This window comes from Salvelinus fontinalis, chromosome 21, assembly GCF_029448725.1.
Source record: "Salvelinus fontinalis isolate EN_2023a chromosome 21, ASM2944872v1, whole genome shotgun sequence".
Taxonomy (NCBI): domain Eukaryota; kingdom Metazoa; phylum Chordata; class Actinopteri; order Salmoniformes; family Salmonidae; genus Salvelinus; species Salvelinus fontinalis.
The window spans coordinates 39253877-39276652 of NC_074685.1; positions in this window are offsets into that span (position 1 = coordinate 39253877).

Sequence of the window (22776 nt, forward strand, 5' to 3'; positions counted from 1 at the left end):
AACATCATGTTATACAATACATTTATGTTTTGTTCAAAAATGTGCATATTTAGAGGTACAAATCGTGGTTTTACATTGTGAATACGTAGCCATGATGCACCAAATTGTCCGGAGAAATTTTGGACATATATAATAATCTAACCAAAAAACTCATCACAAACTTTACTAAAAAATACATGTTGTACAGCAAATGGAAGATACACTGGTTCTTAATGCAACCGCTGTGTTAGATTTGTTGAGATGCGGTATGCATGAGACACGGTATGCATCAATGGTAATATAGGACAGCCCTTCTTTATTCACACACCATTGTCATACCTGGAGGCGACATAGACTTAGTGTTTATTTTATGGCCTTTTACCGTGTATTGCTTTCACAGCCTCCCTACCTCCAGCTATTATCCAGCGGTAACCTCCAGGACTCAGGGTGGCGTTGTCATTAAGCTGGCCGCTCTGGGAGGCAGTGAGTCTCGGAGTGATTAGGAGTCTGTCCTCTACCAGTCCTCCATCGCTCCCGTTTAGTCTGGTCTGTCTGCACCAGAAAAGACCACGTCTTGACCTGACGTTTCCAGGTCCTCCTCACGTGCTCCATGGTGTTTAAACAAAACAATAGAAGATGGTTAGAGAGGATGAGTATACGTCTGACAGAAAGAGTGAGACACGGGAGAGGGCAGTCAGAGAGAGAGAGAATGAGCGAGTGAGAGAAATAAAAGGTTAGAGCCAACAATTACCCAGCGGCCTTGGGGTGACACACAGCAACACTCAGCAACGTTCCTAGCTGTCCCTCGTACGCTCGGAAAACAGCCTCTGCATCCGGAGAAGGAAACTTCTCCTTCCAACATCACAGCAACAATCACTCCAGCTAGATGTCTCCCACTTCCCAGTAACCATGACCTGTAATGGCTTTTACAAATGCAATTACAAAAATATAAGGATAGTTGTTAGTGGGGTATTTTGGGGCTAGCGATCTATCCCGTTTTCCCCCATAGATTTGACATGAAAATAAAAATCTATTGCAAATCACAAGATTTCAAGAATAGTTGTTGGTGCTGTAAGGTGGAATCAGCTATCAAGATGTATGTAATCCATTTTGAATTGTGGACTTCCTGGTTAAATAAAGGTTAAATAAATGTGGAGTGAATATTTTTTCTTCTTCTTCTCAATACCAAGGCAGGGCCTGATCTGACATCCGTTGAAGTCCTCCATGCGTACTGCAGCTGTGTGGTTTGGCTTAGTCGGATTGTGCGAGGCCGGGTAGGAGAGAGAGTCGCCACAGAGAACGTGAGACACACATACACACATCCATGTGTAGCTAGAAGTGTAGTAGGGTGGCTGGGTGGCGGGTAGCATGCATGGAAGGACTGCAGCGAGGTCACAAGGATTGACCGCTTTTTCATTAGAGCACAGAGGCTGAGCCCCGAGCCACGACATCCACAGTCTGACATTCCTGTGGAGGAACAATGCTGAGTCATAGAGTGACCTACACATCCCCTCTAACTTACTCAGGCTCTCAGTTATGACACCAGCAGGATGTACTAACTCTCTCTCTTCAACATATGCCGCAGTGTAGACTCAGTACATAATGTAGCCATGCAAAGGTTTGGGGTTTAGTTCCTGTAGAAATCACGGACACATAATACGAATGTGTGCACTGCATCTGCTAAATGGTTCTATATTAGGAATGTGCTGTAGGAAGCTGCTACACCAAATGAACACGCTGGCTGCATGCCTGATTGAGACCAATTGTCCTAACTTCCATTCGATTAGAGTACATCAGATGAGAGGAACGTGGCTGGGAATAACGAGGATGAATTATTAATCAGCTCTTTAGGGGGGGGGAGGAAGTGTGTGTGTGTGTGTGTGTGTGTGTGTGTGTGTGTGTGTGTGTGTGTGTGTGTGTGTGTGTGTGTGTGTGTGTGCGTGCGTGCGTGCGTGCGTGCGTGCGTGCGTGCGTGCGTGCGTGCGTGCGTGCGTGCGTGCGTGCGTGCGTGCGTGCGTGCGTGCGTGCGCCGGTTGGTTGAGGCATACCGGGTTAGCCAAGCCTGAACTCTCCCAACCTCCTTATCATTAGGGACAAGGGTAGTGTTTTTATATAAACAGAGATTTAAACAATGAAACTAAGGGGACTTTGTAAAAAAAACAAAGGGGCCTTTGTACGAGTCCTCTGCATAGCCATGGTTAAAGCAGCGTGACCATAGGCTATTCATATCCTCTATGAGTAATATGCCACCACTATAAGCTAACCTCCACAAAATGGTCTCAGATATGTTAAGGTCACGCTCCTTTTCCCTCGGCTCTTTGTCTGGATTAGGGTGGAGAGTGAGTCTGAATGACAATATATGTGTGAGTCACCATGCAGGCTGATGGGGGAAAGTAAACAGCATGCTGCTGGGTGTTAGTTCTGCTCTCACAGGGGAACGCTACAGTACATGGAGGGGAGGACATTCCTTGGCCAGGATTCAATCCAATGCAGATTAGCAACCTGTACGGAGCTCCGCATAGACTTTAAGAATCTTCCTGCATGTTCTCTGTATACACCAGTCAATAGCAATGCACAGGTCATTTATCTGCATTTCTTTTTAATCTCGTAGGAAATTATGGATAGAAAATGCACGACACTTGTGAACATTTTTATGGATTTGAAGAGTTTTGTGACCATTGGCTCACAATTAATACACTTATTCAAAGTCGCTTTCCAGCGAACGGCTTTAGATGTCTAGTTATAAAACATCTGCTTTATGTGGCGACGTGCAGTAATTACTTTATGGAGTCTGCTATTGTCAAACATCTGAGCAGCTCCTCTGGCCAGCTTTAGAAGTTTAAATTGGTTTAAAAAATAGAAAGCGGCAAAAAAAAAAAATATTTCAAAATTATAGTGGTTGGGAGCTATACTGTAATTATATATATATTATATATTATCTCAATGTAAACAGTTTATAGTGGTTGGGAGCTATACTGTAATTATATATATATTATATATTATCTCAATGTAAACAGTTTATAGTGGTTGGGAGCTATACTGTAATTATATATATATTATATATTATCTCAATGTAAACAGTTTATAGTGGTTGGGAGCTATACTGTAATTATAGACATCTCGATGTTGGCTTTTCACAACATTTCAGTTCACACAGTGATGACATCAACCAAAGCCTTTAGACAAGTCCAGCCCAGCCATAGGAAGGGCATAAGATGGATGCTTTACAAAGTGCAAACTAAGCATAGGCATTCTTTACAGACATAGTCTATCGATTGTGAGACAGTTTTTGGGCAAAGAAAGCAGCATGTACTGAGCAGCATGTACTAAGACTTCAAGCAATTCAAAGCAAACATATTTCTGAAATATTGAGAGCTGCGGGGGAGAGTGGCGTAGGTTGAGCCAAAGGGGTAAGTTGAGCCACCCTTGTTTCTAGGAAACCGTACACAAAATATTTAGGAAGAGGTCATAATTTCATGGAATCTGTGAAGGAAGAAAACACATGGAAAAAGTCGTTAATTTATTCATTTATTGTGTTAGAGGTTTCATGATATTTGTACCTAAACCACATTTTAAGATTGTTACTATACATCAGTTCGGGTCTCTATATACTTCAGTATGAGGTCTTAAACCTAGCATGAAAGTGCATCTGTATGGTCTAAAGTCCAAATGTTTCCCTTGAGGTAAGTTGAGCCAATGGTTGAGCTAATGACAAGTTGAGCAAATGTACGTTTTTCTTCCCAGGCGTCATGCAAGGAATTATCACTTGTATAGTTGAAGTCGGAAGTTTACTTACAATTTGGAGTCAATAAAAGTCGTTTTTCTACCACTCCACAAATTTCTTGTGAACAAACTATGGTTTTGGCAAGTCGGTTAGGACATCTACTTTGTGCATGACACAGGTCATTTTTCCAACAATTGTTTAGAGGCAGATTATTTCACTTATAATTCCCTGTATCACAATTCCAGTGGGTCAGAAGTTTACATACACTAAGTTGACTGTGCCTTTAAACAGCTTAGAAAATTCCAGAAAATGATGGCATGGCTTTAGAAGCTTCTGATAGGCTAATTGACATCATTTGAGTCAATTGGAGGTGTACCTGTGGATGTATTTCAAGGCCTACCTTCAAACTCAGTGGCTCTTTTCCTCCACAAGTCTGATTCATCCTTGGGAGCAATTTCCAAATGCCTGAAGGTACCACATTCATATGTACAAACAATAGTACGCAAGTATAAACACCATGGGACCACGCAGCCATCATACCGCTCAGGAAGGAGACACATTCTGTCTCCTAGAGATGAACGTACTTTGGTGCGAAAAGTGCAAATCATTCCCAGAACAACAGCAAAGGACCTTGTGAATATGCTGGAAGAAACAGGTACAAAAGTATCTATATCCACAGTAAATCGAGTCCTATATCGACATAATCTGAAAGGCTGCTCAGCAAGGAAGAAGCCACTGCTCCAAAACCACCATAAAAAAGCCAGACTACGGTTTGCAACTGCACATGGGGACAAATATCGTACTTTTTGGAGAAATGTCCTCTGGTCTGATGAGACAAAAATATAACTGTTTGGCCATAATGACCATCGTTATGTTTGGAGGAAAACGAGGGAGGTTTGCAAGCCGAAGAACACCAACCCAACCGTGAAGCACGGGGGTGGCAGCATCATGTTGTGGAGGTGCTTTGCTGCAGGAGGGACTGGTGCACTTCACAAAATAGATGACATCATGTGGGAGGAAAATTATGTGGATATATTGAAGCAACATCTCAAGACATCAGTCAGGAAGTTAAAGCTTGGTCGCAAATGGGTCTTCCAAATGGACAATGACGCCAAGCATACTTCCAAAGTTGTGATGGCAAAATGGCAACAAAGTCAAGGTATTGGAGTGGCCATCACAAAGCCCTGACCTCAATCCTATAGAACATTTGTGGGCAGAACTGAAAAAGCATGTGCGAGCAAAGAGGCCTACAAACCTGACTGTAAAGGCTGTCACTCTCCTCATCCTCAGACGAGGTGAGGAGAGAAGGATCTTCAGACCAAAATGCAGCTTGAGGGAAATAAGCCATCTTTTTATTTCAAAAACGATGATGATGAAGATGGCAACACGAAAACAAACACTTTAACAAACTTACAAAATAAGAAAACGACGTAGAACGAAACCTGAACATAAACTCACATTACTGAAACGTAAACTCACGAACAGGAAACAGACGACATCGAAACGACAAGCCAAACAGTCCCGTATGTGAATATACATCGACAACACGAGAGACATCACAGGAGACAATCACCCACAAACAAACAGTGAGAACGCCCTACCTAAATATGACTCTTAATTAGAGGAAAACGCAAACCACCTGCCTCTAATCAAGAGCCATACCAGGCAACCCAAAACCAACATAGAAACAGATAACATAGACTGCCCACCCAAAACTAACGCCCTGACCAATTACACATACAAAAACAACATAAAACTGGTCAGGACCGTTACATAACCCCCCCCTCAAGGTGCGAACTCCGGGCGCACCAGCACAAAGTCCAGGGGAGGGTCTGGGTGGGCAGGTAACCACGGTGGTGGCTCCGGCTCTGGACGCTGTCCCCACACCACCATAGTCACTCCCCGTTTTTGTCTTCCCCTCCCAATGCCCACCCTAAAACTCACATCCCCTAAATAAACAGCCAGCACCAGGAGAAGGGGCAGCACCGGGACAAAGGGCAGCACCGGGACAAGGGGCATCACCGGAACAAGGGGCAGCACCGGGACAAGGGACAGCACCGGGACAATGGGCAGCACCGGGACAAGGGGCAGCACCGGGACAAGGGGCAGCACCAGGATAAGGGGCAGCACCAGGATAAGGGGCAGCACCGGGACAATGGGCAGCACCGGGACAATGGGCAGCACCGGGACAAGGGGCAGCACCGGGACAAGGGGCAACACCGGGACAAGGGGCAGGTCCCGGCTGATAAACTCTGGCAGATCCTGGCTGAGGGACTCTGGCAGGTCTATGCAGGCTGACGGCACTCGACGCTCATGGCAGGCTGACGGCTCTCGACGCTCATGGCAGGCTGACGGCTCTCGACGCTCATGGCAGGCTGACGGCTCTCGACGCTCATGGCAGGCTGACGGCTCTCGACGCTCATGGCGCTCTGACGGCTCTGGCTGCTCATGGCTCTCTGACGGCTCTGGCTGCTCATGGCTCTCTGACGGCTCTGGCTGCTCATGGCTGGTTGGCGGCTCTGGCAGATCCCGTCTGGTTGGCGGCTCTGGCAGATCCCGTCTGGCGGGCGGCTCTGGCAGATCCTTTCTGGCGGGCGGCTCTGGCAGATCCTGTCTGGCGGGCGGCTCTGGCAGATCCTGTCTGGCGGGCGGCTCTGGCAGATCCTGTCTGGCGGGCGGCTCTGGCAGATCCTGTCTGGCGGGCGGCTCTGGCAGATCCTGTCTGGCGGGCGGCTCTGGCAGATCCTGTCTGGCGGGCGGCTCTAGCGGCTCCTGTCTGGCTGACGGCTCTAGCGGCTCCTGTCTGGCGGATGGCTCTGTAGGCTCATGGCAGACGGGCGGCTTTGCAGGCTCATGGCAGACGGGCGGCTTTGCAGGCTCCTGGCAGACGGATGGCTCAGACGGCGCTGGGGAGACGGATGGCTCAGATGGCGCTGGGGAGACGGATGGCTCAGATGGCGCTGGGGAGACGGATGGCTCAGATGGCGCTGGGGAGACGGAAAGCTCTGGCCGGATACGGCGCACTGTAGACCTGGTGCGTGGTGCCGGAACTGGAGGCACCGTGCTAATGATAAGCACCTTCCTACTAGTGCGGGGAGCAGGGACAGGGCACACTGTATTCTCAAAGCCCACTCTATAACTGATGCATGGTACCGGCACTGGTGACGCCGGGCTGAGGACAAGCACATCAGGATTAGTAGGGGGAGAAGATACAGTGTGTACAGGGCTCTGAAGACGCACTGGTAGCTTAGTGCGTGGGGCCGGAACTGGAGGCACCGGGCTAGATACACGCACTACAGGGAGAGTGCGTGGAGGAGGAACAGGGATCAGGATACGCACTGGTAGCCTAGTGCGTAGTGTAGACACTGTAGGTACTAGGCTGGGGCGGGGAGGTGGCGCCGGAAATACCGGACCGTGGAGGCGTACTGGCTCTCTTAAGCATTGAGCCTGCCCAACCTTACCTGGTTGAATGCTCCCGGTTGCCCGACCAGTGCGGGGAGGTGGAATAACCCGCACCGGGCTATGTAGGCGAACCGGGGAAACCATGCGTAAGGCCGGTGCCATGTATGCCGCCCGAGGAGACGCACTGGAGACCAGACGCGTTGAGCCGGCCTCATGACACCTGGCTCAATACCCAATCTAGCCCTACCAGTGCGGGGAGGTGGAATAACCCGCACTGGGCTATGCACTCGTACAGGAGACACCGTGCGCTCTACTGCGTAACACGGCGCCTGCCCGTACTCCCGCTCTCCACGGTAAGCCTGGGAAGTGGGCGCAGGTCTCCTACCTGCCCTAGGCCCACTACCTCCTAGCCCCCCCCCAAGACATTTTTGGGAATTACTTACAGGCTTTTTGGGCTTCCGTGCCAGACACGTTCCCTCATAGCTCCGGTTCCTCTCTCCGGTAGCCTCTGCTCTCCTCAGTGCCTCCAGCTGTTCCCTAGGGAGGCGATCTCTACCAGCCAGGATCTCCTCCCATGTGTAGACACCTTTTCCATCCAATAAATCGTCCCATGTCCATTGCTCCTTCTTCTCCTGTCCCTTACTCCGTTTATTTTTCCCTTGCCGCTTGGTCTTAGCGTGGTGGGTGATTCTGTAACGATCGTGTGGCGGATTGACGGACCAAAACGCAGCATTAGGAAAATAAGCCATCTCCTTTTTATTGATGAAGAAGGCAAACGAAACAAACACACTTACGAACTAAACAAAACAAGAAAACGATCGTGAAGCTAAATAACGATGTGCACACACAGGCTACAAACGTATCACATAGACACAGTGAGAACGCCCTACCTAAATATGACTCTTAATTAGAGGAAAACGCAAACCACCTGCCTCTAATCAAGAGCCATACCAGGCAACCCAAAACCAACATAGAAACAGATAACATAGACTGCCCACCCAAAACTAACGCCCTGACCAATTACACATACAAAAACAACATAAAACTGGTCAGGACCGTTACACTGACTCAGTTACACCAGCTCTGTCAGGAGGAATGGGCCAAAATTCAATCAACTTATTGTGGGAAGCTTGTGGAAGGCTACCCGAAACGTTTGACCCAAGTTAAACAATTTATAGGCAATGCTACCAAATGCTAATTGAGTGTATGTAAACGTCTGACTCACTGGGAATGTGATGAAAGAAATAAAAGCTGAAATAACTCATTCCCTCTACTATTATTCTGACATTTCACAGTCTTAAAATAAAGTGGTGATCCTAACTGACCTAAAACAGGGAATCTTTACTGGGATTAAATGTCAGGAATTGTGAAAAACTGAGTTTTATTTGTTTGGCTAAGGTGTATGTAAACTTCCGACTTCAACTGTACATGAGGTAACAAAAGGGCATGGACTATTATAAAAGTGTTTAAAAAAGTGGAATGTGTTTGTTAGGTGTTAATCTTGTTTTAAAAAATGCTTACAATTATTAAAGAAAATGATTGTGATTGTGTTGAATTGTCACGGCTTCTAGGAGCAGTGGGTGGAGGAGTCAGGCGCAGAGAGCAGGGTAGTTCAAAACGTGGATCTTTATTCCAAGATCAGAGTAACGGTCACGCCAAACACAAGGGCGCATAAAATACCCAGTCCAACAAATAGGACGAAACTGTCCAGGAAAACGGAATCCACAAATATCCACAAACCATGAACAGAAAAACAAGCCCGCACAAAAGCCGGCGGGCGTACCGGGTTTAAATAGCCCCAAACAAAACCCAAACACGAAACAGGTGCAACTAATCAGACAAAACTAACTGAAACAGAAAAGGGGATCGGTGGCAGCTAGTAGGCCGTCGACGACGACCGCCGAGCGCCGCCCGAACGGGAAGAGGCACCCTCCTCGGCGGATTCGTGACATGAATTGTGTTGGGAAATAAAGATAGACATGGTTTTAAAAGGTAGTGGGAATATTTCATTCAGAACAAAAATGTGTAGATGACTTAACTTACCCTGTCCCGCGGCTCAACTTACACCTTGTGCCAAGAGACCACTTTTTTTGGACAAGTTATTTTTTCAAAACTGTAATGTTTACATTCATTTCCTGATTATTTCCAAGGACAGTCCAGACAACGTTCTGAAATATACACTGAATGGACTAAACATTAGAAACACCTTCCTAATATTGATTTGCTTTAATGCTTCCCACAGTTGTGTAAAGTTGGCTGGATGTCCTTTGGGTGGTGGACCATTCTTGATACACACGGAAAATGTTGAGTGTGAAAAACACAGCAGCGATGCAGTTCTTGACACAAACCGGTGCCTTGACACAAACCAGTTACTACAATACCCCATTCAAAGACACTTAAATATTTTGTATTGCCCACTCACCCTCTGAAGTGACATCAATAAGGGATCATAGCTTTCACCTGGATTCACCTGGTCAGTCTGTCATGGAAAGAGCAGGTGTTCTTCATGTTTTGTATACTCAGTGTATGTAGATATATTTGTTAGAATAATACTATATTTCCCTTGACAGAGTAAGGCTGAATGTAAAAAACGGCAAATGGCTCAACCCAACTCTCCCCTACAACACACAAACGGACAAACGGAGGACAGGCCCTCTGACTGTGCAAATGGAGAAGCTGTGGCATTGATCTCATATTGCAGTCCCATCCCAGCACAGTTTTACATTACCATATAAATAATGTACTGTGCTAGAATGAATGAAGGCACACCACACAGAAAGAGGGAGAGAGAGAGACAGAGAGAGGGAGAGAGAAAGAGAGCGATAAAGAGAGGAGAGAGAGAGTGGGGGAGAGAGGGGGGGAGAGTCAGGGGGAGAGAGAAGTGGTTAGGGAGAGAGAGACAAAGAAAGAGAGGAAGAGGATAGAGATAGAAAGGGAGAGAGGTAGAGAGAGAGTCATGGAGAGAGAGAGCAGGGCCAAACAATGCTCTGGGGGACATAGCAGGCATCGACCAATGACTGGCCTGGATCCAACTCTGCTGCTGTGTGTGTGTGTGTGTGTGTGTGTGTGTGTGTGTGTGTGTGTGTGTGTGTGTGTGTGTGTGTGTGTGTGTGTGTGTGTGTGTGTGTGTGTGTGTGTGTGTGTGTGTGTGTGTGTGTGTGTGTGTGTGTGTGTGTGTGGTGGGGGCCAGGCCACTCAGTGGGTGATGGGGTGATTATAACTGCTCTATTGTAACTCTTAGAGGAGTGGAGGGGGGTGGCCGGTGTGGCAGAATCAGGCACTGAATCACCAGACCTGACTCACACAGTTTTCTCACAGGGGAAGAGAATGGGCAGATGGAACAGACCCAGCTGCTGCCCATGGAGGTCAATCCAGCTAATACCACAAACATCCAGAGGAAAACAGTCACTCAGGAGTTTGTGGAGTGAGTGGCTTTTATGTATGTTTTGTCATTAGTTCCCGTAAAAAAAAAGAAATGACGGTTAACGACTGACCAACACTCTTTACCCTCTCTTCTACTCAGGGAGTTTGAGAGCGAGAGAGAAGACAGAGAGCGAGACATCTCTAGTTTCCCTCTCTAATTTCAGATCCTGGAGTGTTTGGAAGACCCAACAGCCTTCTGCTATTTCTTTCCCCGCAACACATCTCTGTAAAGCACTGCAATTGGATAGCAGCCGTCTTACACCAGACCAATACTGCTATTTTGTGTGTTCTTTATGCTGATCGTAATTTTTGCACATAATCATTTCCTGTAACCGAAAACAGCTTTTGGACATCAGAACAGGGATCACTAACCTTGATTTACTCGGTAGTGAGTGTTGCAACCGAGGACAGACGATTTCACTCACGACACGCTTCAGCTCTCGGCGGTCCCGTTCTGTGAGCTAGTGTGGCCTACCACTTCGCGGCTCTGCCGTTGTTGCTCCTAGACATTTCCACTTCATAATAACAGCACTTACAGTTGACCGGGGCAGGTCTAGCAGGGCAGAGATTTGACGAAGTGACTTGTTGAAAAGGTGGCATCCTGTGATATGAAAGTCACTGAGCTCTTCAGTACAGGGCCATTCTATTGCCAATGTGTGTCATGGAGATTGCATGGCTGTGTGCTCAATTTTTTCAGCAATGGTTGTGGCTGAAATAGCCAAATCCACTAATTTGAAGGTGTGTCCAAATACGTTTGTATACAGTGCATTCGGAAAGTATTCACACTCCTCCAATTTTTCCACATTTTGTTACCATACAGCCTTATTCTAAAATTGATTTAATTTTTTGTTTTTCATCAATCTACACACAATACCCCATAATGACAAAACGAAGACAGGTTCTTGCAAAGGTATTAAAAAGAAAACCCTTTGGTATGAGACTCGAAATTGAGCTCAGGTGCATCCTGTTTCCACTGATCATCCTTGAGATGTTTCTACAACTTGATTGGAGTCCACCTGTGGTAAATTCAATTGATTGGACATGATTTGGAAATGCACACACCTGTCTATATAAGGTCCCACAGTTGACAGTGCATGTCAGAGCAAAAACCAAGCCATGAGGTCGAAGGAATTGTCCATAGAGCTCCGAGACAGGATTGTGTCGAGGCACATCTGGAGAAGGGTACCATAAACTTTAGGCAGTATTGAAGGTCCCCAAGAACACAGTGGCCTCAATCATTCTGAAATGGAAGAAGTTTGGAACCACCAAGACTCTTCCTAGAGCTGGCCGCCCAGCCAAACTGAGCAATAAGGGGAGAAGGGCCTTGGTCAGGGAGTTGACCAAGAACCCGATGGTCACTCTGACAGAACTCCAGGATTCCTTGGTGGAGATGGGAGAACCTTCCAGAAGGACAACCATCTCTGCAACACTCCACCAATCAGGCCAGATGGAAGACACTCCTCAGTAAAAGGCACATGACAGCCCGCTTGGAGTTTGCCAAAAGGCACCTAGAGAACTCTCAGACTATGAGAAACAAGATGCTCTGGTCTGATGAAACCAAGATTGAACTCTTTGGCCAGAATGTCAAGCGTCAGGTCTGAAGGCAACCTGGCACCATCCCTACGGTGAAGCATGGTGGTGGCAGCACCATGCAGTGAAATATATTTTTCAGTGGCAGGGACTGGGAGACTATTCAGGATCGAGGTAAAGATGAATGGAGCAAAGTACAAAGCGATCCTTGATAAAAACCTGCTCCAGAGTGCTCAGGACCTGCACTGTCGAAACTAGAAGCACAAGCATTTCGCTACACCCGCACTAGCATCTGCTAAACACGTGTATGTGACCAGTAAAATGTTATTTTATTTTATTTGACCTCAGACTGCAGGCGAAGGTTCACTTTCCAACAGGACAATGACCCTAACCACACGACCAAGACAATACAGGAGTGACTTCGGGACAAGTCTCTGAATGTCCTTGAGTGGCCCAGCCAGAGCCTGGGCTTGAACCCGATCATACATCTCTGGAGAGACCTGAAAATAGCTCAGGAGGTGTGCAAACCATCCACCACTTCCGAGTATATTACTCGCTAATGTTTAGTCTCTGGACAATAAAGTAGAAGAGCTCAGTGCGAGAATCTCCTTCCAGAGAGACATCAGGGACTATAACATACTCTGTTTCACGGAATCATGGCTCTCTCTGGATATACTGTCCCCGTCCATACAGCCAGCTGGGTTCTCAGTACATCGCGCAGACAGGAATAAAGAACTCTCTGGGAAGAAGAAAGGTGGGGGGGGGGGGGGGGGGGAGAGTATGTTTCATGATTAACTACTCATGGTGATGATTGTGATAACGAACTCAAGTTCTTTTGTTCACCCGACCTAGAATACCTCAAAATCAAATGCCGACCGTATTACCTCCCAAGAGAATTCTCTTCGATTATAGTCACAGATGTGTAATTCCCCGTCAAGCCGATACCATGACGGCCCTCAAGAAACTACACTGGACTTTTTGCAAACTGGAAACCACATATCCTGAGGCAGCATTTATTGTAGCTGGGGATATTAACAAAGCAAATTTGAGGAAAACGCTACTGAAATTCTATCAACACATTGACTGTAGTACTAGTGCAGCTAAAACACTCGACAACTGCTACTCCAACATCCGGGATACCTAGAAGGCTGACCCCCGCCCTCCCTTTGGCAAATCAGATCATGACTCCATTTTGCTCATTACTTCCTATAGGCAGAACCTCAAACAAACGCTGATTTGACCAATCAGAATCCATGCCTCAAGATTGTTTTGATCACGCGGACTGGGATATGTTCCGGGTAGCCCCTGCGAAAAACATTGACATGGTGACGGAGTTTATCAGGAAGTGTATAGCGAATGTTGTTCCCACTGTAACTATTAAAACCTACCCAAATCAGAAACATGGATAGATGGCAGCATTCGGACAAAACTGATGGCAAGGTGACTGGGAATGTGGTTGAATACAAACAGTGTAGTTATTCCCTCCGTAAGGCAATCAAACAGGCAAAACGTCAGTACAGAGATAAAATAGTCACAATTCAATTTGTGGTGGCAGGGTCTACAGACAATCACGGATTACAAAGGGAAAACCAGCCATGTCGCAGACACCAACTTCTTGATCCCGGACAAGCTAAACACCTTCTTCGCCCGCTTTGAGGATAATACATTGCCACCGACGCTGTACGCTCCCAAGGACTGTGGGCTCTCGGTCTCCGTGGCTGACGTGAGTAAGACATATAAACTTGTTAAACCTCAAAGGCATCCCTAGCCGCGTCCTCAAAGCAATGCGCAGACCAGCTGGCTGGAGTGTTTACGGACATATTACATCTCTCCCTATCCCAGTCTGCTGTCCCCACTTACTTCAAGATGTCCACCATTGTTCCTGTACACAAGATCGCAAAGGTACCTGAACTAAATGATTATCGACCTATAGCACTCACTTCTGTCATCATGAAGTGCTTTGAGAGGCTAGTTAAGGATTATATCCCCTCTACCTTACCTGACACCCTAGACCCACTTCAATTTGCATAGCACCCCAATAGACGATGCAATCACCAAAGCACTACACACTGCCCTATCCCATCTGCACAAGATGAATACCTATGCTAGAATGCTGTTTATTGACTATAGCTCAGCCTTCAACGCCATAGTACCCTCCAAGCTCGTCTCGTCCCCGTCCTGTGCAACTGGGTCCTGGACTTCCTGACGGGCCGCCCCCAGGTGGTGAAGGTAGAAAACAACATCTCCACTTCACTGATCCTCAACACAGGGGCCCCACAAGGGTGCGTGCTCAGCCCCCTCCTGTACTCCCCGTTCACCCATGACTGCGTGGCCACACATGCCTCCAACTCAATCATCAAGTTTGCAGACGACACAACAGTTGTACGCCTGATTACCAACAATGACGAGACAGCCTACAGGGAGGAGGTGAGGGCCCTGGTGGAGTGGTGCAAGGAAAATAACCTCTCCCTAAACAAAATAAAGGAGCTGATCGTGGACTTCAGGAAACAGCAGAGAGAGCACGCCCCTATACACATCGACGGGACCACAGTGGAGAAGGTGAAAAGCTTCAAGTTCCACGGAGTACACATCTCAGACGATCTGAAATGGTGCACCCACACAGACAGTGTGAGTGAAGAAGGTGCAACAGCGTCTCTTCAACCTCAGGAGGCTGAAGAAATTCGGATCGGCCCATAAGACCCTCACAAACTTTTACAGATTCACAATTGAGAGCATCCTGTCGGGCTGTATCACCGCCAGGTATGGCAACTGCACTGCCCGCAACCGCAGGGCCATCCAGAGAGCCCAACGCATAACAGGGGGCACACTTCCTGTTCTCCAGGACAATCTACAGCACCCGATGTCACAGGAAGGCCAAAAAGATCAAAGGACATCAACCACCCGAGCCACTGCCTGTTCACGCCGTTACCATCTAGAAGGCGATGTCATTACTGGTGCATCAAAGCTGGGACCCAGCGACTGAAAAACAGCTTCTATCTCAAGGCCATCACTGTTAAATAGCCATCACTAGCCTACTACCTCCCTGCACCTTAGAGCCTGCTGCCCTATATACAGTTGAAGTCGGAAGTTTACATACACGTATGGCTCTTCTTTTCAACCACTCCACAAATTTCTTGTTAACAAACTATAGTTTTGGCAAGTCGGTTAGAACATCTAGTTTGTGCATGACACAAGTAATTTTTCCAACAAATGTTTAGAGGCAGATTATTTCACTTTTAATTCACTGTATCACAATTCCAGTGGGTCAGAAGTTTACATGCACTAAGTTGACTGTGCCTTTAAAGAGCTTGGAAAATTCCAGAAAATGATGTCATGGCTTTAGAAGCTTCTGATAGGCTAATTGACATAATTTGAGTCAATTGGAGATGTACTTGTGGATGTATTTGAAGGCCAACCTTCAAACTCAGTGCCTCTTTCCTTAGCATCATGGGAAAATCAAAAGAAATCAGCCAAGACCTCAGAAAAAAATTGTAGACCTCCACAAGTCTGGTTCATCCTTGGGAGCAATTTCCAAACCCCTGAAGGTACCACATTCACCTGTACAAACAATAGTACACAAGTATAAACACCATGGGACCATGCAGCCATCATACCGCTCAGGAGCGAGACGCGCTCTGTCTCTTAGAGATGAACGTACTTTGGTGCAAAAAGTGCAAATCAATCCAAGAACAACAGCAAAGGACCTTGTGAAGATGCTGGAGGAAACAGGTACAAAAATATCTATATCCACAGTAAAACGAGGCCTATATCAACATAACCTGAAAGGCCGCTCAGCAATCTCCAAAACCGACAAAGATCGTACTTTTTGGAGTATTGTACTTTTTGGAGTATTGTCCTCTGGTCTGACGAAACAAAAATAGAACTGTTTGGCCATAATGACCATCGTTATGTTTGGAGGATAAACGGGGAAGCTTGCAAGCCGAAGAACACCATCCCAACCGTGAAGCACGGGGGTGGCAGCATCATGTTGTGGGGGTGCTTTACTGCAGAAGGGACTGGTGCACTTCACAAATTAGATGGCATCATGAATGAGGAAAAGTATGTGGATATATTGAATCAACATCTCAAGACATCAACCAGGAAGTTAAAGCTTGGTCGCAATGGGTCTTCCAAATGGACAATGACCCCAAGCATACTTCCAAAAGTTGTGGCAAAATGGCTTAAGGACAACAAAGTCAAGGTATTGGAGTGCCATCACAAAGCCCTGACCTCAATCCTATAGAACATTTGTGGGCAGATCTGAAAAAGCGTGTGCGAGCAAGGAGGCCTACTAACCTGCCTCCGTTACACCAGCTCTGTCAGGAGGAATGGGACAAAATTCACCCAACTTATTGTGGGAAGCGTGTGAAAGGCTAGTTTGACACAAGTTAAACAATTTAAAGGCAATGCTACCAAATACTAATTGAGTGTATGAAAACTTCTGACCCACTGGGAATGTGATGAAAGAAATAGAAGCTGAAATAACTAATTCTCTCTGTCATGCCCTGACCTTAGAGATCCTTTATTCTCTATTTTGGGTTAGGTCGGGATGTGACTAGGGTGGGCATTCTAGTTTCTTTATTTCTAGGTTGGCCTGGTATGGTTCCCAATCAGAGACAGCTGTCTATCTTTGTCTCTGATTGGGGATCATACTTAGGCAGCTTTTTCCCACCTGTTGGTTGTGGGATCTTGTTTTTGTATTGTTGCCTTTGAGCACGACAAAGCTGCACGTTAATTTCTTTGCTCTTTATTGTTTTTGTGCCGGTTCTCATAATAAAAGATGATGAACCCAAACCACGTTGCATTTTGGTCCGATTCTTACAACAACGATCGTGACACTCTCTACTATTATTCTTAAAATTAAGTGGTGATCCTAACTGACCTAAGACACGGAATTTTTACTAGGATTAAATGTCAGGAATTGTGAAAAACAGAGTTTAAATGTATTTGGCTAAGGTGTATGTAAACTTCCGACTTCAACTGTACATAGACATGGAATCACTGGTCACTTTAATAATGTTCACATACTGCTTTACTCATTTCATATAGATATACTGTATTCTATTCTACTATATTTTAGTCAATGCCACTCTGACATTGCTCGTCCTAATATGTATTTATTTCTTAACTCCATTCTTTTACTTTATATTTGTGTGTATTGTTATGAATTGTTAGATATTACTGCACTGTTGGGGCTAGGAACACAAGCATTTCAGTACACACGCAATTACATCTGCTAAATATGTGTATGTCAAATTTGATTCGAAATTGGATTTGATAGCAGTGCAGCAATGCTCCCCATCCAACCTGACAGAGCATGAGAGGATCTAAAGAGAATAATTGGAGAAACTCCGCAAATAAAGGTGTGCCAAGCTTGTAGCGTCAAACCCAAGAACACTCGAGGCTGTAATCGCTGCTAAAGGTGCATCAACAAAGTACCGAGTGAAGGGTCTGAATAATTATGTAAATGTGATATTTCATTTTTTTTTTCTAAAAACCTGTTTTTGCTTTGTCATTATGGGGTATTGTGCGTAGATTGATGAGGGGGGAAAACTATTTAATCCGTTTTAGAATATGGCTGTAACGTAACAAAATGTTTAAAAAGTCAAGGGGTCTGAATACTTTACGAATGCACTGTTACCTATCCCCTCACTTACTACTACTACTTACACTGACACCCTGTCACGACTTCCGCCGAAGTTGGTACCTCTCCTTGTTCGTTCGGCGGTCCATGTCACCGGCTTTCTAGCCGCCACCGATCTACGTTTCTTTTTCCATTTGTTTTGTCTTGATTGTACACACCTGGTTTCCATTACGTTATAATTTATTCCCTATTTAACCCTCTGGTTCCCGCATGGTTTTGTGCGTGTTTGTTCATTGTTTAGCGGTCCCTCTTTTGTGTCGAGCTGGTATATTTTTCCCTGTATGGAATTAGTTTCTGATTTATTCGAGTAAAGTACGTTTTTACTCAGTTCTGTGTCCTGCGCCTGACTCCGTCCTACCCGCTGCACACTGACACTTGACATACCCTAACACACACACACACACACACTACATACGCCCACACACACATACAACTTTCCCACTCACCACATACACTGCTGCTACTGTTCAGTCTATTATCTATCCTGTTGCCTGGTCACTTTACCCCTACCTACTGTATATGTACATAGCTACCTGAATTTTCTTGTACCTATGCACATTGACTCAGTACTGGTACTCCCTGTATTTAGCCATGCTATTATTATTGTTTTTCATTATTCACTGTGTATTTATTCCTTGTGTCACTATTTCTATTTGATATGTTTTATCTTAACTCTGCATTGTTGGAAAAAACGTAAGCATTTCACTGTTTGTCTACACCTGTTGTTTACGAAGCATGTGACAAATACAATTTGATTTGATTTGAGAGGATGACAGACACTAGAGAGAGCACCGCCAACACTGAGTTCTTGACATCCAACACTTAACGAGCAGAACACCGTACTGCAGAGCACTGTAGAACTACTCATTTTGTGGTGTCCATCAGTAAGGGATTTGGGCACACACATTCCTCAGCTCTTGGCCAGACTTAGAGGTGATCATTGGATGCGACCAAGCTGTCACTACCATTCCTAAACTTGATACGTCCCCATATTCAAAACAGGAAGCAGGTGTGAATGGGTTTACATTGCAGCGACAGGTTCACAGTCACAGACCTAATGGAACACATATCCCAGGCAGTTCTGTACCCTTTGTGAGACTGGGCGCGGGCCCCATAAATCCCAGCAATTAAAGGCCATGACTACATCCTAAATGGCACCCTATTCACTACATGGCTCACTAATTTTAACCAGGGTAGTGCTACTTTTGACCAAATCAAATATTATTGGTCACATACACATGGTTAGCAGATGTTAATGCGAGTGTAGCGAAATGCTTGTGCTTCTAGTTCCGACAGTGCAATAATATCTAACAAGTAATCTAACATTTCCTCAACAACTACCGAATACACACAAATCTACAGGGATGGAATAAGAATATGTACATATAAATATATGGATGAGCAATGAGCTCATGGGCCCTGGTCAAAAGTAGTGCACTATGTGGGGAATAGGGTGCCATTTGGGACACATCCCGTCACTCTGCTGCCTGTGCTACTGTCGCAGGGGGGACCGGTGCCTTTGATCCTGGACCAGGAGGAGAATACTGATGAGGCTGGGGAGGACCAGGGGAGTCCGGGCAGTTTGGAGGGGTAGGGACAGCAGTGACAGGCGTGACAGGGAAGAGGGATAGGGTGGGACCAGGGGAGCTACGGTTTTGGGGGACTGGGCTGGAGGGGTTGCAGCCTCTTATGAACCATCCTGATCTCGCAAGCTTAAAGGCCTAGTGCCTTCAAAAACATGATTTCCTGTATTTTATATATACAGTATTTCCACACTATGAGGTTGCAATAATACTCTGAAATTGTGAAAATTATGATAATGCCCTTTTAGTGTAAAAGACTGCCTAAAATTTCAGCCTGTTTGCTGGGATGGTGTTTTAGCCTGCCTGGTGAATTCCAAATCTCTCTGCCTGGTGACATCCAAATCGTTCTGCCAATGACATCCAAATCTCTCTGCTAGTTTTCAGTGTTTCCCTCCCCACTCAGACCACTCCTAGACCGTCCTAGCAAAACTCTTGCTTGAGAAATTGCTCTTTGCTTAGAAGCTGTTTTTGTTTCTTTTTGACAATACAGTAAGGTAATTAATTGTTACCCCGAAATGATTTGGTATCGAGATTAAAAACGGCAGCATTGGACAAGGCTAGATGGCTGGGGGCATGAGGGACTGATGAAACTGGGGAGTCACAGCCGGGTCCAGGGGGGGGGACTGAGGGGTAACAGTGAGGGGTTGGAGAGTCACAGAGGCGCTTAGGGACAGGGGTGACAGTGAGGATAGCTGGTGGGTGGGAACAGGGGAGCTATGGTATGGGGGGCACACGACTAGGGGACAGGGGGGTTACTATTACAGAGTGACGATGGGGTTTGAATCTTTCAGTCTCCTCTCACAACCAGCATCAACCCGGTTGTTGTCACAGTAACCTGATTTGTGTTTGCTATAGTGTAGGACTCACTTTATCACCTTTCTATGTGCCATAATGGTACTGTACTCTTCTCGTACTGTGTACAGGGTCAGCACTACCTACCTATGCCTTCAAGGCTTTAGTAGACATTTCTTCACAGTTTCGGTGCTGTGTCATCACCCATAAGGGGACTTTCCACCAAGAACGTCTAATAGGCCTATAAATAATCCTTTGTGAAACCAAATGTATTTCACTTTCAATTGAGGTAACAATGACTGTACATGTATGTTTATCGAAGGAAACATTGAAAATGACATTAGCCTGCGTCAGCACCAATGCCACCACTACCTCATGGACTTGTGAAATCTCCAGTACATGATCTGTCTCAATCTACTGGCCTGTATTGTGCATTACAGTCAGTGGGTACTGGGCAGGAGTGTTCCCACAGACATTCCCAGTTGCTGAAAAACATAGAAATCCTAACTATACAATGCTGACCTCTGCTGGCAATGATTTAGAATTTGTTGAGCACAAAGTGGTAGATGACTCTAGTGTCCAAAAGCCTGTTTTAGCATGGGCAGCTCCAGGGCCCGCGAATCAGTTGGACAGGCATTTGATTTCCATAGGGGGGCACGATTTTTCATGGGATGGCAGGTAGCCTAGTGGTTAAGAGTGTCGCGCCAGTAACTGAAAGGTTGCTGGTTCAAACCCCTGAGCCGACTAGATGAAAAATATTTTGATGTGCCCTTGAGCAAGGCATTCAAGCCAAGTTGTTTTGGATGAGAGTGTCTGTTAAATGACCAAAATGTAGGCAGAACGCATGAGTTTAAGTTTATCCTACCGATCTGCACGCCAGTTATGATTTTTGTGGAACAGTTTCATTTCAATAATGACAGCCTATCAATCAATCAATCAAATGTATTTATAAAACCCTTGTTACATCAGCAGATGTCACAAAGTGCTATCCTGAAGCCAAGCCTAAAACCCTGAACAGCAAGCAATGCAGATGTAGAAGCACGGTGGCTCGGAAAAACTCCCTAGATAATTTGTTTGTTAGACATGGTGGGATCTTTATGTGTTGGTGAAATTAATTATGCAGGAAATGGCGGCAACGCCTTTATACGCAAATATTGATACAATAACCATCATTTTGAAGTAAATTTGGAGTCAGGCAAAGATATGTGTGGTCCTCCCGTTACGACTTGGGAAACCATGTAGATTATTAGGCTACAGACTAAATAAATTATGATAAACCTCACAGGGTGGTGTAAGTGCACAGTGATGAGTTTGATGCTGCTTTCCAATAAATATCGAGGGTCTTTTTCTGGTGACGTGTTGATCTATGCTTGACTGCCGTTTGACAAAAAAAATATTCTCACTCTTATCCATAATAATCTCAAGACCAGGGTAAGGCACATTTGCCGTTTAACGCAACAGTTTTTGTGACAAAACTATGGTAGAGTTGGAAATGCGATGGAAACACAATGAACTTTTGATTTTTATTTGGTACATGAAAACCTAAGCAAAAATGTAAATTGTACAGTATTTGCACTATGTCATCACGCACTGATTTTTACCCACACGTCCATTTGGTGGAAACCAGGGGCACAACTTTCACTGGGGACGAGGGGACATGCCACCCCCCCCCAGATTCTGAAATTGCATTTTTGTCCCCCCGTTTTATCATTGCAATGTGATACAAAACAAGGCACAGGTGTGCGTTAGGAACCTTGCGGACGCCTCCGAGTGGTCGGATAGGCTGTTTGGAGTGTTTATCTCACTGGATAAACAAAACAAAAAATCTAATAATAATAATTATGTCCCCCCCACTTCTAAAACCAAAGTTGCACCTCTGGTGGAAACATACCACTTGATGGGAAAATTGACATAATTTTGCTATTTCTTCAACCATCTTACATATAAAATCTTATTTGTTCATCGAAAATTGTGAATAACTCACCACAGGTTAATGAGAAGGGTGTGCTTGAAAGGATGCACATAACTCTGCAATGTTGGGTTGTATTGGAGAGAGTCTCAGTCTTAAAGCATTTTCCACACACAGTCTCTGCCTGTATTTAGTATTCATGCTACTGAGGGCCGAGAATCCACTCTCACATAGGTACGTGGTTGCAAAGGGCGTCAGTGTCTTAACATCGCAATTTGCCAAGGCAGGATACCGTGGCTTCTGAATAAATAACATTTTCACAGAACCACTTGTTGCAATTTCGATGAGGCTCTCTTGTTCAGATATCGGTAAGTGGACTGGAGGCAGGGCATGAAAGGGATAACAAATCCAGTTGTTTGTGTCATCCGGTTTGAGAAAGTACCTGCGTAATTGCACACCTAACTCACTCAGGTGCTTCGCTATATCACATTTGACATTGTCCGTAAGCTTGAGTTCATGACATGATATGACATGCCATACTATTTTTGTCCAGACAGCATCAGATACATGGTCTAAACATACTGAGACAGAGGGGCGCTGTTTCACTCGCTCAGATGCTTTATCTGAGATTGATGTGCCTTTCTGTGAGCGCTTGTCTCAGTCAAATAAACAATCAATATTTCAATATTTTATTTGGACGGGCAAGGAGGTAGAGTAGGGCGGGCCAGGCCCCATAACGCTGGCCCTGGGCAGCGCCATTGAGGACCTTCCCCATTTTGAAGTAGTCAAC